The 17,942-nt window shown below is 33.9% G+C and overlaps 1 protein-coding gene across 10 annotated transcripts in view; it reads right to left on the bottom strand.

Moving 5' to 3' along the window:
- Positions 1-14,460, bottom strand: part of LOC141450764 (uncharacterized) — an 84,760-nt gene extending 70,300 nt beyond the window's left edge. For 5 of the 10 annotated variants that reach the window (XM_074121536.1, XM_074121532.1, XM_074121534.1 and 2 more), the window contains exons 1-2: positions 14,225-14,456; positions 688-817 (exon numbers count right to left, since the gene is read on the bottom strand). The gene's annotated coding sequence lies outside the window, so the exon portion shown is untranslated. Of the gene's footprint in view, positions 1-687; positions 818-14,224 lie in introns of all 10 variants that reach the window. The other 5 variants (XM_074121539.1, XM_074121541.1, XM_074121540.1 and 2 more) reach the window with 3 other exon arrangements.
- Between the last annotated feature and the right edge of the window lie 3,482 nt (positions 14,461-17,942).

The raw sequence follows: 17,942 nt of genomic DNA, 5'->3' as shown, positions 1-17,942 counted from the left end.
ATAAATAAACTATTCTAAACATAGTGATTTTGAAGTAAAATAGTGCAAAAAATGTAATACCCTACGTAGAAGGTTATAATTAAAAGAATTCGAAACATTCTAATGAATTACACTGTTTATTACTTTTCTACAGTCGGTGGTTTATGAATATAAAAAGCAAATCGCAAAATGGATAAAAAAAAGAAGGCATTAAATTTGCCAATTACGAGAAAATAACAAATTTTTTCAAAAGTTACTTTAGATATTTGGAGAACCAGAATACAACCATACCTTAAGAACTGAGATTTAGAAACTTAATGATAACTATTTAGTTGAGTAATGCTGGCAAGAAATAATCTTTCCACAGAAAATATTAGAGACAGAATGAAGGTCAATACTTAAAGTATTAACAAATAGAGAAAAGAACTCTACTACTTCGCTAATATTAATGCTGACTGATCTCAACATTTAGATAGAACTCAATGTAATCTATAGGCTTTAGAAGTACATACATTAGATATCAATATTTGTTTGACCTTGAATATAATCAATGAAATTTGATGGAGAAGAGTTATCTGTTAAGTTAACTGTAGTTCTACGTAGGAGTGGAAATAAACGAGATGAAAACGATAATTGGGTGGTTCGAGGAAAAACAACAATAAAAAAGTGAATTTAAGAAGTAAAAGAAAAATATATTAAATCACTTACAGTTTCAGGTTTTCCAAGTATCCAATAAACTCGTTGTGGAAACTGGTTGTGGTGTAAGGCAAGCTGGATTTTCTCGTACGGAAGTTGCAGAACCCAGAATGTGTAAGCACGTGGTGTTCAAGCAGACTAACTGGAAAAGATAAGGTTACTATAACCTGCACTGCCTTTTCAATTAAAACTCTTTTAGATTAAGTACATTATTGGGTACGAAAAAAAAAGAGAAAAATAAGTCAAAAAATAACCAAAGAATGTTGGTAAAATACCAAGCAATTGTACTAAGCCCACTATGGTACGGAAAAATGCCAAAATAAAATTCGAATTTTTTGGGTGCCCCCCATTGAAGAGGAGCTGTAAAATTTTTTAAATTTTTAGCTGCACAAGAAACAATGATTTATTAAGAGACGTGTAACAATCATTTTCTTTACAAATTAATACAAATTATTTCTATGTGCTTAATATAAACCTATTTTTAGCTTTTTTGTCTCCAATATTTCACTGAATTATTGAATTATTTTATTATTATTATTATTATTATTTTAGGGGGAGAGAAAGAGATCTGAAGATCGGATTTAATAAAAGAGGAAAATTCAAAAAGGGAAGAAGTGCTTGATACCAACATTTAGTCCAATTCATAAATCTTAGCCAGGAAGTGCAATTTCCTCTGAATAAATCTTACTGATATATTTCTATCTTTAAGAAAATGCGTAAGTTGGAATTACTGAAAGAGAAAATTACATTAACGAGTGAATTTTCTCGCAGATTCCAGTTTTTAGGCCGCAGTTGTACGAGCGTTTTTTTCACTGCTGTTTTGTTATTAATACGACAAAAACCGACGGGAAAACGTGCAAGTACACACTGGTCTGTGACAATTCTGGCCACAGCCAGTTCGATCTACTTCCACGTCATTAAAACTGTCCGATAGGACAGTTGTATAAGGGTTGATCATCAAAAACTGCACGAAAAAGCGTAACGTTGAAAAACACCCAACTTTGACAATTTTTTTCTCTTTTTCTATAAAAGATAAAATTCTCAAATTTTCTTTAAAATATGGGGAAAATCCTCCTTAATGACTGTAATGTTTTGCAACAACACAGATCTAATAGATTTCGAGAAAAAAGTTGCTGAAAATGAGCAAAACCGGCATTTTCATAAATTGTTCTTGTTCTTCTTCTTCCTGTTACCTTTTTTGTAAACAACGTAGCGCCTAAACGCGCTAACCGATTTTCATGAATGAGGTGTCATTCGATTCGGAATTTTATGTAGATGTGCCTTTTGGGGGTCTCGACTCTGTACATCGAATGAGAGAGGAGTTAGCCCCATGTATATAAGGCCCCCTTCAAAATTATTATTACTAATTACTCTGCAAATCTTTGCCCGATTTACATAAAAATTGGTAGGATGAAAGGGTTAGGACTCCTCTACGTAACATTAAAGCGAAGATCTGCTCTTATACCTGTTATGGGGAAGTACAGCAATCGTTTCAAATTATCGAGGCGTGAACCGATTTTCATGAATGAAATATCATTCGAAGCGAAATTTTGTACAGATTTTCATTTAAGTCTCGGTGCTGTGCCACTTAAGAAGGGGCGTTTGCCCCACGCAAGTAAGGCCCTTTCTAAAACTATTATTACCAATATTTCTATAACGCTTAGTCCGGTTTGATAAAGTTTAGCACGAAGAAGTGGTAAAAGCTTCCATACGTGACTCTAAAGTGCTACTATGCTCTTACACCTACTAAGAGGAAGTATTGCAATCGTTTAAATTATCGACGCGTGAACTGATTTACGTCAATCGTCGAATTGTCATTCGATTCGATATTTTATGAGAATAAAGCTTTTGTGGATCTCGAGTTTTCAACATTAGAAACGGAGTTTGCACCACTTAAGTAAGGCCCGCCTTAATAATCAATAACTACGACCAATTTGATATATTTTGTTATTTACTCACAAATACCTTCCAATTTTAATTGAAACGTTTACCGAAGAAAAGTTGTTGCGGATTCTTTTGGGACCGTTCATTTAAAAGACCTCTCCAGTGGTAGTTACGGGTGTGACTTAACACCATATCAGGTTGTAATGAAACTATTGCTAATTCCAAATGTTAAGAAAATCTGTAAAGCAAAAAGGGAAATCTATCCAAAAGGTACAAAAATCTCTTTAACAAATACTTACAGTTTAAAATGTTTAAAGGGCTGATTAAACGCCAAAAGGTACACAAATCAGCAAGTACCCAACATTTCATTAATACTTCATTGATATTATTTAAGTAATTTTACTGCATTAATTTTCATTAATATTTTTTAGAATTTATTAGATGTCACAGACCCTTATGCTGGCCATTTTCATCTACAAAATATCTGTTCAAGTAACGCACCATTTCACTTAGATTGACTGTAATATCTATTAATCTGTAATAATCAAACTATTAATCACAGGTTGAAAAGAAAAACGTTATGTTTATTTTATTTATTTAGTTTTTAAATAAAAATCGTCGGTTTAAGTTAATTCTTCGATTAAAGTGATTGTTACTTTATGTATTCAAGGGTTAAAAATAATAGGTAATAATTAATCTGGGTTAATATTAAACAATAAAGTTTTCTTCAACTACATTCTTAATCTAGGTGTTCTTCCCACAATCTTATATGTATATATGGAATATAAAATATATAAAATTTGCACATATTTAGGACAGTTAATTATTAAAGTATTTTACAGCAATTACTCAATTAAAGGGACTGCATTAAATTACAACTGAGAAATGAATAATTTACTTGTTATTAACTGTGTGTTATTTGTGCTCTCAAATACTCTGTTAGACGAATTGAAGATTCAAATTTTGTTCTAACTTCGTGATTCAAATTTAAATAGTAATCAGAACTACACTCAACTTTTTATTTTATTTTAATGTACATATGTATGTGATTACACAGAATAAAGGGCATAATAGAGATAAATCAGAAAAATAATGTGGAATAGAGTTAAAATAAGCTTCTATTTAGTTATGATGAAGAAATATACATTTTATTATTATTCTCACAAAAAAATTATTATAAATGAAGTGGCCAGCATAAGGGTCTGTGACATCTAATATATTCTAAAAATATCAATGAAAAGTTAATGCAGTAAAATTTCTTAAATGATATGAATGAAGTATTAATGAAATGTTGGGTTCTTGCTGATTTGTGTACCTTTTGGCGTTTAATCAACCCTTATACTTAACATTTTAAACTGTAAGTTTTTATTAAAGAGTTAATGGAGTCAGTATTATTTGCAAGGTATAATGAGAATCAGTTATAGCATTGAAGCGATAAACGATTTGGTAGTTTAAATGTTTAACGTGGAAATTTCACTACGTTGACAAGAATTACATTTAAGATCATTAAAAGTAGAAGTGTACTTTGAAAGAGAATGTAAAAATAAATTTAAAAAAATGGCACACCCCACCATACAGTAATGTATCCAATCAGCGATGGTTAATTATTGATTCAAGGAAACGAGTTTGGCAGATGTCAAGCGTTTAGAATTCTGTGCTCTCGTACAGCGTGCTTTTTATTATTATTTTAATAGTTTGTATGTGGTAATAAGTTGAATGAGGTGACTGGCGTTCTAGAGGGGTGATTGCCTCCCCTTCTTGGTCCGCTGGGTGGGGAAAGTGTTGATGGTAGGGTACGGCGGAGTCTGGATATGCATTTTGTCAGTCAGTCAGCAGTGGCATGGCTTTTAGGAGAGGGAAGCCGAGCGTGCATGCACACACAGGTCTGTGACAATTCTGGCCCACAGCCAGTTCGCTCTACTTTTCACGTCCATCTCCACACAATATGCTCTTAGTTCCATCATTTTACCACCTTCAAATGGGCATACGTTTTCACAAACCATTTTTTTCGCCTTGTTTGACTAACTCTCACTAAATTGGCAAACAGGAAATTTGGGGGATTTTAATAAAATTCTCAAAAAAAAAAAAAAAAACGAAAAATCAATTTAATTAACGTTTTTGGTTGGTCAAATTTTGTCCATAAGCTTACTTGTTGAGTCCCCGTGGAATCTTCTAATCCAAATATTTCAAATTTGAACTTTCTGAAGTTTTCGTGGTATTTATGGTAGATAAATACTACCAGACACTTTGATACCTACACAGAGAAGACTTCCGGTGGAGACTTATAATTAAAAAAATTGTTTATAATATTTTCTTTTATTTGAGGAAGAGAAAGCCGCCACTATAGCCGAGCGGTTAAGAGACTAGACCCACAAAGCTGATATGTATTGTTGGTTTAGTGGGTTCGATTCCCAATGTATGCCATGGATTTTATTTAATGGTTAATAAAAGAAATTTACAGTAAAGTATGTTTACTAGTTGCCTCCGTCCACGACACCTAATTGGACGTAAAGCCCGTCTAAAAAAAATAGGTATTACTTTATTTAACTTTTTTGAGGAAGAGAAATTTCATTCTTATGTCGTGCGTCATTCCATTATCATTCAATAACTTTTATTATGACACATTTTTTAGTAAAAAAAAAAAATAATGCTAATCAGATTTCAGATATTGATGAATCGATAATTGCTAGTCAACGGAGATGATTGTGACGACTCGATACAACTCGATTGTGACAAATCGAATCGTATCAATATTATTATATACAAAAAATATTAGCCATCGATAGTTGCAACATTTCAGCAAGTGAAAACGTTTGTAAGGGAAATATTTAAGCGTCAGAGTTTTGTTTAAAATTTTCTTAAATTTTATTTTTTTATAAACATTGGAAAAACCTACTTGACAATAAGCTTACTGAGCTGCACAATGGGCTTGAAAAGTCCGTACTTATTTACGCACGAAAGCGCCCTTTGTGTTCTGACACACAACTGGGCCAGGGAAACAGTGGAAAAATGCGCTACTGTGATTGGTGCAGCGAAGATAATATGAGTAAGCAGAAAGATGTGGTGCTTAAAGGTCTCCCGGCCAGTATCGTTCTATTTCAGGCACTTTTATTCATCAAGTCTCACAATACTGAACAAATTGAGGGCGTTTACAAAACTTTTAGATTGTGGGGGATAAAATTGTACTTTCTTTGTAGATTCATTTAGAGAATGAGACGGCCTAGTTGAGGGAAGTGATGCTTAAGAAAAAGGGCTAATATTTACGAGTGCGGAAAGGAGAGATGGAACGGATATCCGGTTTCCTATATTGGTGGTCCCTCTTTATGAAGATGTCTGCTTAATCTGTTAAGTGTGTTTGACGTGTACGTATAATCTTGTGAAAATTATAAAATTGCCATTAACCATAAAAACTCGAAATTTTAATAAAATACAATAAGAATATTATTTGGTGGGATGTTTATCTTACCAATAGAACTGCCAAGTATTTTATACGGAAGTGGGTGGAGGGAATCAGCCAAATGATGAGTGGTTGGTACATGTTTGGTCTCCGCATTAGAGATTGGGGAATTACCTCACACAAATAGAAGCTCTCAACCCCTTGTGCAATGCCCGTTTTTTTACCTTAGATAGAGATTCAGACCTCTCAGTACGAGCATGATTTCATTTTGCACAGAATTCAAAGCTCTTCTCTTCCTTGTAAAAGCTCTTGCGTCTCTAGTTAACTGGAGCAATGCATACGTGAAGCGGTGCAAGATTTTTGAATGTGCACAGAATGCTCTGTAATCTGTAAGCCCCAAGAGATTGCAGAAAAAGTCGCTTGCAGTGACTATTACGACTATTGTAAACTTTTGGTTGTTTTTGCCTTGCGTTCGACGTGTATATACACGTCATTGTCTGATTTTAATTCCGCACACTGTGGATTTTTTTTTTTTTAAACTAAATTATACCGCTGAACTGGTTAAAGGAGCAATGTCTTGTACTAGCATTATCCTCCTCAGTTCCGACTTCGTTCAGCCAAGTGTATGAACCAGATATCATAGCCGCAAAGGTGGCTTTGAACGATGCCATGTATAGATTTACCATAATCCAAATATTTACTCACATTTACACAGAAAGAAAGATGGAGTCTGGCAATCTGAGACCATTTTGTATTCTTGTACTTGAGGGGTATGAGAAACGAAGATTTCCAGTAAAAACCCCAAATCTTCTTAGAAGTGGAGTAAGAGATTGTGGAAACGTTAAAAATGAAATTTCAATGAAGAGTTTTTTTTGGATTTCTCTGGATTTCTTCATGTGTACCTTTCTGCAAACCATCCCAGATGATAATGTTGCATGCCGAAGTGAAAAGTATGATGGCGATATATGTGTGATGTGGGAGGTAAAAATATTTTAAAAAATAAAAATGTCCAAAAAAAAAGCAAATCTATTATCTGTAAAGGTTGAGTAAATGACAGGTTTCAATGATCATTATTTGGGCAAAGCGTTGACACTTTGTAAAAGCGAGAACAGGAAATACAAAAAAAGAAAGAAAAGGAAGACACGAAGATGGATGATAAGTGAAGGGAGAAGCGGAGTGGGCGACAATGAAACTAGCGCCGGTCTCAGATTTTCGTAAATTATCCCCATGTCTACGGACGGACGGCAATTGATGCCGTCAGTAATAATATGGTAAGATCTTGGAGATTGTTGAGGAGGTGTGCGCGACTTTCCAAGGCACAAAGCTCGGACGGCGACAAACTTAACGGCTAACATCCCATTCCTATTTCCTGGCCCGTGTGATTAGCCACGGTCCGTATTCCGATACACACCTGCGCGTCATACTCGTCTCCATCATTATTGTTTCACTAATTTTTCAACAAAAATTCTCTATACAAGATTTTTATTTTATTTTATGTTATGGCTGGTTTATGAATTCGCCAAAATATACGAGTATATTATATTATAATATATAGACCTGTCAAAGTTTAAACCATTATTACGTCACTTTTAGTATTATTTTTATTGATAATTTCCTAGGCGCCACGGTAGCCGAGCGGTTAGAGACGAGACCTGCAAAGCTAAGATGTATTGCGGTACTAGTATAGGCCTTGCGTTTCATTTAATTGTTAATTTGAGTTTATAGTAAAGTATGTATGTTGATAGTGAAGTAGGAGTTATACGTAGGCTAGACCCGCAAAGCTTAGATGTATTGTTGGTTTAGTGGGTTCGATTCCCGGTCTTAGGCCTTGGATTTTATTTAATGGTTATTATGAGGAATTTATAGTAAAGTATGTTTGCTAGTCGCCTCCGCCCACGACACCTAATTGGTAGTTGGACGTAAAGCACGCCTGAAAAAATAGGCAATTACTTTACTTTTTTTTTTATTGATAATTTCCCCTCCTATTTGTATGAGGAAGTTTCGTAAACGGGAAAAGCTTTCATCGATTCCCGGAACAGGAAATTAGTTTAACTAAAGGATGCACCAAAAGTTACTACATTTAAAACGGAATCAATCATAATTATCAGTAGTAAAGTTTACACCATCAAATACTGTTTCCGTGTACGAGTATACATATACAGGGTGACCAAAGTTATATGCTCCACCCACTTTTTTTTTTAACGGCGGGAAATATCGAAAAAATAAAAAACACGTATTTAATCATTTTTAGTCTAGTTTATTTTCAGTGATTGACCCATTTTTTTAAACCCCTGTATCTCGAGATACAGCATCCAACTTTTGTTTTTCAAAAGGAACGTTATATTTTTTGTTGCATATTTTTATAGTATTTGTGCTCCTAAAAAAAAAATTTTTTGAAATCGGTTAGGTTTTTCAAAAGTTATGATAATTTAAAATATGAAAAACAAATTTCAGTTTACTGTCAAAATTACGTTATTTTTTTTAAAGAATCTGTTCAAACTGGGCACAACCAACGGATAGGCAAGCCAAAACTCTGGACTCCCACGCTTTGCTTGTAGCAGCACTTATGGTAGCGAAGTCAAGATCTAGGCAGGCTAGAGTAGTTCGACGTTTCAGATCATCGACTGAAGCCACGGGATTAAGGATAATTTACAGTTTATTTTTTTAGGTATCCCCACAAAATATAGTCCACTTGCGTCAAGTCCGGAGATCGAGGTGGCCATTGGATGGGACAATGAGTCCCTAAGCACTTTTCATGGAAATTTCTGTCCAGGTAATCTCGAACCACTCTCGCATTATGTGCCAAGCAACCATCTTGTTGAAAATACTTATCTATCCGACGTTGTAGATAAACATCTTCAAGAAGAACTGGCAAAATGTCTCTGAAAAAAAAGTTGGATACCTTTCACCAGTTAAGTTCTCTCTGTAGAAGTATGGGCCACGATAAATGCTGCTACAAGCAAAGCGTGGGAGTCCAGAGTTTTGGCTTGCCTATCCGTTGGTTGTGCCCAGTTTGAATAGATTCTTTAAAAAAAATAACGTAATTTTGACAGTAAACTGAAATTTGATTTTCATATTTTAAATTACCATAACTTTTGAAAAACCTAACCGATTTCAAAAAAATTTTTGTTGTTTTTAGGAGATCAAATACTACAAAAATATTCAACAAAAAATATAACGTTCCATTTGAAAAACAAAAGTTGGATGCTGTATCTCGAGATACAAGGGTTTAGAAAAATGGGTCAATCACTGAAAATAAACTAGACTAAAAATGATTAAATACGTGTTTTTTATTTTTTCGAAATTTCCCGCCGTTAAAAAAAAAGTGGGTGGAGCATATAACTCTGGTCACCCTGTATACTGGTGTCGTAGAATGTATAAATGGCTTAAGCTGTGTTTAGCAAATAAATAAATAAAAAAATAAATAAATACATAAAAATAAAAGTGTGCAGCGTTAAAGTAACAATATTTATTAAGATATTTTAGCGATTTGTGAAACATTATTTTGTTATCTCGTAGATGAAGGTCGTTTAGATTGTCGTTATGCCGCTAAGCGACAGACAAGTCTGCTAGTCTTAACGAGCCAGTCACTGTTTAGTTCGACTCAGTCTAACTTGACACTGATACTTATCAAATTACGTTTATTTATTAATTCGACATTTACTGCTCAACTTACAACACCTATTTTGATTATTATGGAGCGAAAAAAAAACGTTCGTTAAACTGAACTTAGGAGAATTTTATTAACATATAATTCTGACACTTATTAGAACTGCTTTTTTCTTTTTTAATCAACTAAATTTTTAATTTAATGTCAATTGAAATGATTTAGTTCATTAATTTAACTTCATCTTGATCGCGCCAAATTTTCCACCTTCGGATCACGTTTTGGCGTGGCCATCTTTCTCAGTATAGCCAACAAAAACTTTTCGATTAAGTTTTTCAGACTTGGACTTCACAAGCATACTACTCACTAAACCAAGATAGATCCACCCTAACACTTAACCGCATTGGCGACTCGCTAGACCTACCATCTTATACGTACACTCATTTTAGGAGGGGTTAAATAAGGTTTTCTCCACTTCCCTTAAGATATTTTAAGGTTTTCCTACCTCTAGATATTTCATTATTAAATTTCTAACCAAACTTCCGAGAAGAAAGGAAATTAATACCCCTGAAGTGCAATTTTATAGAAAGACTTTTCCTGTAATTTACTATGAATTTTCCAAACGGATTCATTTGAAGCTGATCTAATGGCGTAGCTTAAGCTTAAATGTCAATTTGACTTGTAATTGTTTCTTAATTAATAGTTTGGTTCTGAGGGAACGTGTCGCATTCTATCGACATTATTATTAATCTGATATCCTTTTTTCTTTCTGTTATGCAATTCTAAGTTACAAGAAAATTCAATTATATTCGTAAATTATGGTAAGAAAAAGTCATGTGAGTGTTCATACCAGATTCTTTTCATGAGAAAGTGAAGTGAAACTGGCGAAAACTATCTTAACTCATGAAAAATTTCTTGAAAATTAAGAATGATTTTTTTTTTTAAATAAATTGTTAGCATTATTTCTAATATCTACTTAAGATTAATATTATTTCTAAAATAACAAAAGAAAGTTAATAAAAGGTGAGAAAATAAAAGATTTAGAAAGGTATTGAAGCACCATTGTTAGTACTCACTGGATCCACCCATAACTGGTTTCTATTGGAAGGGGCGTGACTACACTAGTGGTGGGGCGTGACCCGCCCACAGTCTGCAACCATACTGCACTGTGATTGGCTACTGCTTTAAAATTAAGGAAATAATTAATTTAAAATGTTTTTTTCAACATTTCTCCCATAGGTATTTGATAAACTTTCGATTTAAGCAAGAAACAAAATTTTCTTTAAAAATACGATAAATAATATTTCTTTTGGGATAATACTTAATGTTTTACACAATTATTGTTAACAGAAACAAAAAAGTTGAGAATTTTTATTATTCTATAGTGAAATAGACAAAAGAGAAATGAGCACAATGTAGGCTTGTGAGCCGCCATTAAATAGGCAGTAAGCTTACTTTAAACTCCATCCGGTGGAGAACTCTAGTGGCAATTTCTGTAAACACAAATGCAGTTCACACTTAACCGTGTTAAATTTATGTAGGACCATCTTACATTCAAATTTAACAATGTTGACGACTCACTAGACTTATACAGGATATCTACACTCATATTTAACCATGTTCACGACTCACTAGACTTATATAGGACTATCTTACACTCATATTAACCACGTTCACGACTCACTAGACTTATATTGGACTATCTTACACTCATATTAACCATGTTCACGACTCACTAGACTTATATAGGACTATCTTACACTCATATTAACCATGTTGACGGCTCACTAGACTTATATAGAACTATCTTACACTCATATTAACCATGTTCACGACTCACTAGACTTATATAGGACTATCTTACACTCATATTAAACCATCTTTACGACTCACTAGACTTATATAGAACTATCTTACACTCATATTTAACCATGTCCACGACTCACTAGACTTATATAGAACTATCTTACACTCACATTTAACCATGTTCACGACTCACAGACATATAGGGCTATTTTACACTCGTATTTAACTCATTTTTTTACCGCAATAAATGTGTTATATTTATGAATTAGTCTATTATTTTGTTGGTCTATCTACTACACATCTCCATGTTAGTGAAGTAAGTAATTCGATCTAGATTATCCTGATTACTAGAGATCACGAAATAAAGCTTTCCAAACAGTTTGAAGAAGAAGAAGAAAGATGTTTGACTGGAGAAATTTAATCTTATTTTTTGGAATAAACTTACAGCACTAAAACTAATTAAATCGTAAGTTAGGTGTGAATGAAACATTGTCTTGCGTATTCACACTGTGAAGTAGTTTACTGTGTTGTGAAGCACCGAGACTGGTCCGTAGTTTCTAACTTCAATTATGGCTCATTAGTGGATAGAAAATTACTACCTTCAAGTAATGATGGTTAACTCAGCGTTTTCTATGAATGAACTAACTACGCTTAACTAAACTATTTTTATAAATAATTATATAAAAACTAAATCTTATTATTATTATTATTTATTATCTGGTCTAATAACTTTGAACTTAATAATTTATTTTCTAATAATCATGAAATGTATATTATTACCGACGATTAGAAGTGATGCAGTAAACATGCTTAAGAAAGCTTTAAAGTGAAATTGATTGAGTCAAGATTGAGAGAAAGCGATTTGCGAGACTGTTTAAAGTCCATCTTCTTAACCGGAAAACAATCTAAAGCGTTTATTTATAGTCATCCATAACTTTAATTGAAAATATGGTAATGAACCGCAGTGCTTTCGATATTATCGCCCATATTTATCGAATCCCTGATCGATTATTTTGAACATTCAGCCCATCATCACAGTGAAGGTTAACTCAGCTTAGTGCCTCAAGATTTCGATTTGAATTTTATTTCCGTCTCGCAGCAGTACACTCGCAGCAGGAAGTGAAGTCGAAATATCTGCACTAACTGATTAACCTAGATTGTGATGTATGGAAGACCGGAACCTGTCAGTGATGCTATTGAACAATACAAGGATATAATAATAAAATATATGCGTGATATGTTTGGTTGAATTGTCGAGGATTCTTGATTTGAAAGAATCTGGGCTCAAGAGAGTGTAGCCATTCGCTGGAACACGGGTGGAAGTTCGAATCCAGCTGGCTGCATTTCACTGGAAACGACCACAACTCACTTATTGAATAGTGGGAGAAGAGTCTTATTAAGTACGAGTAAAGAAAGAACACTGATCCCTTAGAACGACAGAGAAACTTAAATACCAAGGGTACCTATAACGTCACCGCCATCCAAAAGAGGAGAGCTTTTCCAGCATCATGCAAACAGAGAATTATACATTGAAAATCACAAAAATCGACTCAAACTACAAGAAAGGTTCCCACAATGTTAACGCAATGAAATTAGCCAATTAAAAAAAACCCTTATCCAGAGAATGTTTTCTGTAAAGTTTTATGTGTTTATATGTTCAAAGTCAAGCTTTGTTTTGTGGTTCCGAAGTGTGTGAAATCTGCGCTCATTAACTTATGGGTGCAGAGTAGGTCTCAAGATTGGTGGCTTGCCACCACTAACTAGGCAGAGACAGGCGAAGCAGTTCATTAAAGGCTATTTGCCGAGGCTGACTGCAGAATTAATCCGTCAAGGCCACGTGGGGCTGCTATAAGGATGATTGTAGGCCTATTAGCTGGGCCACTGCAGGCTCAGGAAGCACATGCATTGCATGGGCCTGGCAGATGATAGATAGCCTTTGCAGGTTCTGTCAAGAAGAGGAGGAAACGGCACTGCACGTGTTGTGTCAGTGCGAGGGGCTCGTGCGGCTAAGGATGTTAATTCTCGGATAGGAAAAACCAAGGCCAGAGAGCTTTACCCAGGAGTCGTTCTCACAGATTTAAGAGTATGATTAAACGGACAGTGTCTGTAAGGGCGAGTTCTAGAGTGAGGAGAGCCACAATAGATTCAAAAGGGACGCAGTGGCGTAGGCCTTGAGGCCGCCCTAGTCTAATCTAATCTAAGACGTATTGTGGTTCTGGGTTCGATTCCACAGCCTAGGCTTTTGGATTTTATTTAATGATTAATTTAAGAAATTGATGGTAAAGTGTTCGCCAATAGCCTCTGTCCAAGCCACCAGGTTTAAGTGATTGATGTTAAAGCCAGCCATTTAGTTTATATTTTTCTTTTTTTAACTAAAACCCTTTATTGATTTATAAGTTAGTAAGAAGAACAATAAGGTGAACTAAAGGCAGAAATAAAGGAGGCTAAAAAATAATTGGAAACATACACTCAAGTGTTGTGAATAGAAAAATATACATTTAGTTGTGATATGTTGGTTGACAATGTGTCGTAAGAACAGATTACAGAGCATACTTGTACAAACTGGTGATTTTAAGACGGAACAATATGGACAAAAAACAAAAAAAAAACAAAAAGACAAAAAGATAGAAAATATTCCAACACAATAAAGTTATGTTAGTGTTTTTGTGTACGTAAGAATAACATATTTCAGTTCCACAGTTTTGCTATTGTCTCACGGTACCTAGATGAGTCCTTTTATACATGATAGAGTGTGTATATGTTTGATTATATTGTGAACACAAGGGAGAAAACATACACATAAGCACATAGAAAGAAAGATGAGATAGGATTCTGCGGTCCAAGGAGATACTCACGTTCTGTTTTATCTGTTATTATTTCCAGTACCCCTCTCCTTGTATCATTCTTCCTCAATGTCCTTGTAGTCTTCAACTATTGGCTGGGATTTCTTCTTCTTCTTCGTTTTTTTCCACAAGTTTATTTTTCTGTATCTTTCTTTGATTCTTGGTGAAGAACAACGGTGCGACAGCAATATGTTAGTGCATTTGAAGATCACTAACAGAAAACCTCTACATACTGTGAAGCAAAACTAATCATTTGAAACCGCTAAAGCAATAACATAATAAAAACATACACGTACATAAAAATCATTTTATGTATGTTATTTTTAAAAAAAATAAAAAAATGTAAAATACATACATGAATATTCATTATACTATATAAGCATTTTTAGTATTATCTCGTGAACAAAATCATACAGTATAAAAAGTTAAGTATAAGGGTTTGGAAAAAAACTACAAAAAGAACACAAACCAGCAAGTATCACATTTCATTTAAATTTTTACCAAAATCGCTCCTACGATTTTCTAAAATCTTTGTATGCAGTGTATGATTGTAGGTTTATGACTTCTATTTGAATAATTATTCAAGAATTTGTAGGCGATCTTTCAGTGTATGTTAACTGGGCAATTGAAAGTCACTTCACAGAAAATTGTAAATTTAATAATAATTTTATATAATAAAATTCTAATAAGGCGCTACGGTAGCCGAGCAGTTAGAGGTGAGGACCTCAAAGCAAAGAAATATTACTAGTCTACATTATCAAATGGTTAATATGAGAAATTTATAGTATAGTTAGCTAATCGCCACATTAGCTGAGCGGTTATAGTCTAGACCAGCACAGCTAAGATGTATTGCGGTACTAGTCTATATTCCCAATGATTTATATGAGAAATTTACAGCAAAGTATAGTAAGCTAATCGCCACGATAGCCGAGCGGTTATAGGCTGGACCCGCAAAGCTAAGATGTATTGCGGTACTAGTCTATATTCCCAATGGTTTATAAGAGAAATTTACAGTAAAGTATAGTTAGCTAATCGCCACATTAGCTGAGCGGTTATAGTCTAGACCAGCACAGCTAAGATGTATTGCGGTACTAGTCTATATTCCCAATGATTTATATGAGAAATTTACAGCAAAGTATAGTAAGCTAATCGCCACGATAGCCGAGCGGTTATAGGCTGGACCCGCAAAGCTAAGATGTATTGCGGTACTAGTCTATATTCCCAATGGTTTATAAGAGAAATTTACAGTAAAGTATAGTTAGCTAATCGCCACGGTAGCCGAGGGGTTATAGGCTAGACCCGCACAGCTAAGATGTATTGCGGTACTAGTCTATATTCCCAATGGTTTATATGAGAAATTTACAGTAAAGAATAATAATCGCCTCCGTCCGCGACACCTATTTTGGTAGTTGGATGTAAAGCCTGCCTGAAAAAAATAGGCATTACTTTACTTTTTCTTTTTTTTATCTACGCTAGTCCAGAAATTGAAATTTAAGAAAATTTGACGAAGTTGATTAAGTTATCGTTTTGTTTAAATGATTTTGGAAGAATTTAATAAAGAAGCGAGATTATCGATTGGGAGTTATTATCTGAAATATACTTTTCTGTGTGTATCCTCTGCCACTCAGAAGTGTAAAATCGTGGAAAATCAAAATCGCCCAACATAATCAGCGAGGAAAATACCTCAAGCATCATTTCACTGAATCGATATAATCTGATCGATTTGATTTGATATTCTCACTATAGTAATAGAAAGTAATCGCATATTTTTTTTCAGGCAAGACTTAACGACCAACTACCAATTAGGTGTCGTGGAACGGGGCGGGAGGTTCATACTTTACTAGAAACAATTTTTTTTTATAACAGTAAAAAAGTAGCCATACGCGGGATTCGAACTGGGGATCTCCCACACACATAGACACGCTGTTGACCACTAGACCAACACCCACCCGCCCCTAGAAAGTAATTATAGTCCTGTATAAGTACAATAGTAATCTCATGAAAGTGATTATAAGTAACTGATATTGCTGTAAACTGATCAGCTACATCATTCGACTGGTTTTCAGCAAATCTGGAGCACTCACTTAATATTCTTTCACCAATCCAGTAAATGTAAGCAATAAAAATTAACTAGAAAGTACTAAACTAAGTTTTATGTAGCAAATATAATAAATGTAATAAAAGTGGAATACATAAATGTAGAGAAAATAAATAAAAAAATTATTTCTTGTTTTTATATAACTTATATATTTTATTTTACTTTTTATTTATTTATTATTATTATATATTTTTTTTTTACAAAACAGGTAATAAAGAAAAAATATATAAATTAAAATGAGGTCATGTGACAAAATCCTGGTTTTATAATATACAATAATAATTTCAGACTCAAATATACATTAGTCACACCGTTAGTTGTAAAGTTTAAATGCTAGTTAGTTTTAATGGCTGACCATACCATCCATAATACTTACTGCTGCTCTAAGCTTATATGAATAAATATTAGATGGATATCTTTATTTTATGTAGCGGCTCTTAATAAAACTATTGTGCTAAGATCTTTTATTAATTTTGCATGAGTAAAGTTGGAAGGAGTATTTTAGATGTCATGAACAGAGGCGACTAGCTAACTATACATTACTGTTAATTTTTCAAATTAACCATTAAATAAAAATACAAGGCTTAGACCGAAGGAATCGAACCCACTAACCAGCAATACATCTAAGCTTTGCGGGCCACGCTTCTAACCGCTCGGCTATCGTGGTGACCTATTCAAAAGGACTAATTTCAAAATTAATAAATATTTATTTATGTTAGAATAATATTAGAACACGATCCAAAAATAGTTGAAAAGCGTTACCAGAAGTTGGATCCTCTGGTGCCGCAGCATACGGTCACCAAATTATTGAATAAAAGGCAAAATATGTGATTTCTAGTCAAACATCTAGAATATTAGGGCAATTTTTCAGCTCAAAATGAACATTTTTTTTTGAAGGAATGAAAAATGTCAAAAAATCTTTGGTTCAAACCAGAATAAGGTTTAGCTGAAAAAAGTTTAAACTTAAGACTCAAATTTTTGAAGACTACAATCTGCACCTCTGAAAACCTTCACTAGTGAGGGTTACAATCGTACAAGTGTTCCACCCACATTTTGTCGTCCCTGTCAAATTACACGTCCTAAACCACTCTCTGAATACTTTTTCCATTCCCCCCCCTACCTGCTTCTACACTAATCTGGAAGTCATAATTGCAGCCAAGTGGTTAGAGCTAAGACGTATTGTGGTTCTGGGTTCGATTCCAGGGCCTAGGCTTTTGGATTTTATTTAATAATTAATTTAAGAAATCGATGTTAAAGTGTTCGCCAATAGCCACTGTCCAAGCCACCAGATTTAAGTAATTGACGTTAAAGCCAGCCACTTAATTTATCTCCAACGACATTTCATCTACAATTGCGTCACCTCACAGCTACCTGTACTCAGGCAACTCCTGTTTCCATTTCTAATTGAACAATCGATAGATTATCCATTAAAAAAAAAAAATCGATTACGTAGTCGCCGCACTTAAACAGACTTAAATGAAATAAAATAACTGGAACTACTGAATGAAGTTATGATAAAAGAAAAAAAAAATGTTAATTTAAGTAAATAAATAATTGAACAAGAAAAAAACAAATTGACTTGTCCATCTACTTGGGGGAGTAACTCATTTTAGAATTCACAAGGCGTGCTTC

The sequence above is a fragment of the Rhodnius prolixus genome, unplaced genomic scaffold (assembly GCF_049639745.1).
Source record: "Rhodnius prolixus isolate KJV_2025 unplaced genomic scaffold, Rpr scaffold_8, whole genome shotgun sequence".
In the NCBI taxonomy this organism is placed as follows: Eukaryota; Metazoa; Arthropoda; class Insecta; order Hemiptera; family Reduviidae; genus Rhodnius; species Rhodnius prolixus.
Note: the sequence above shows the minus strand (reverse complement) of the source record. Positions and strands in the feature narration are given on the sequence as shown.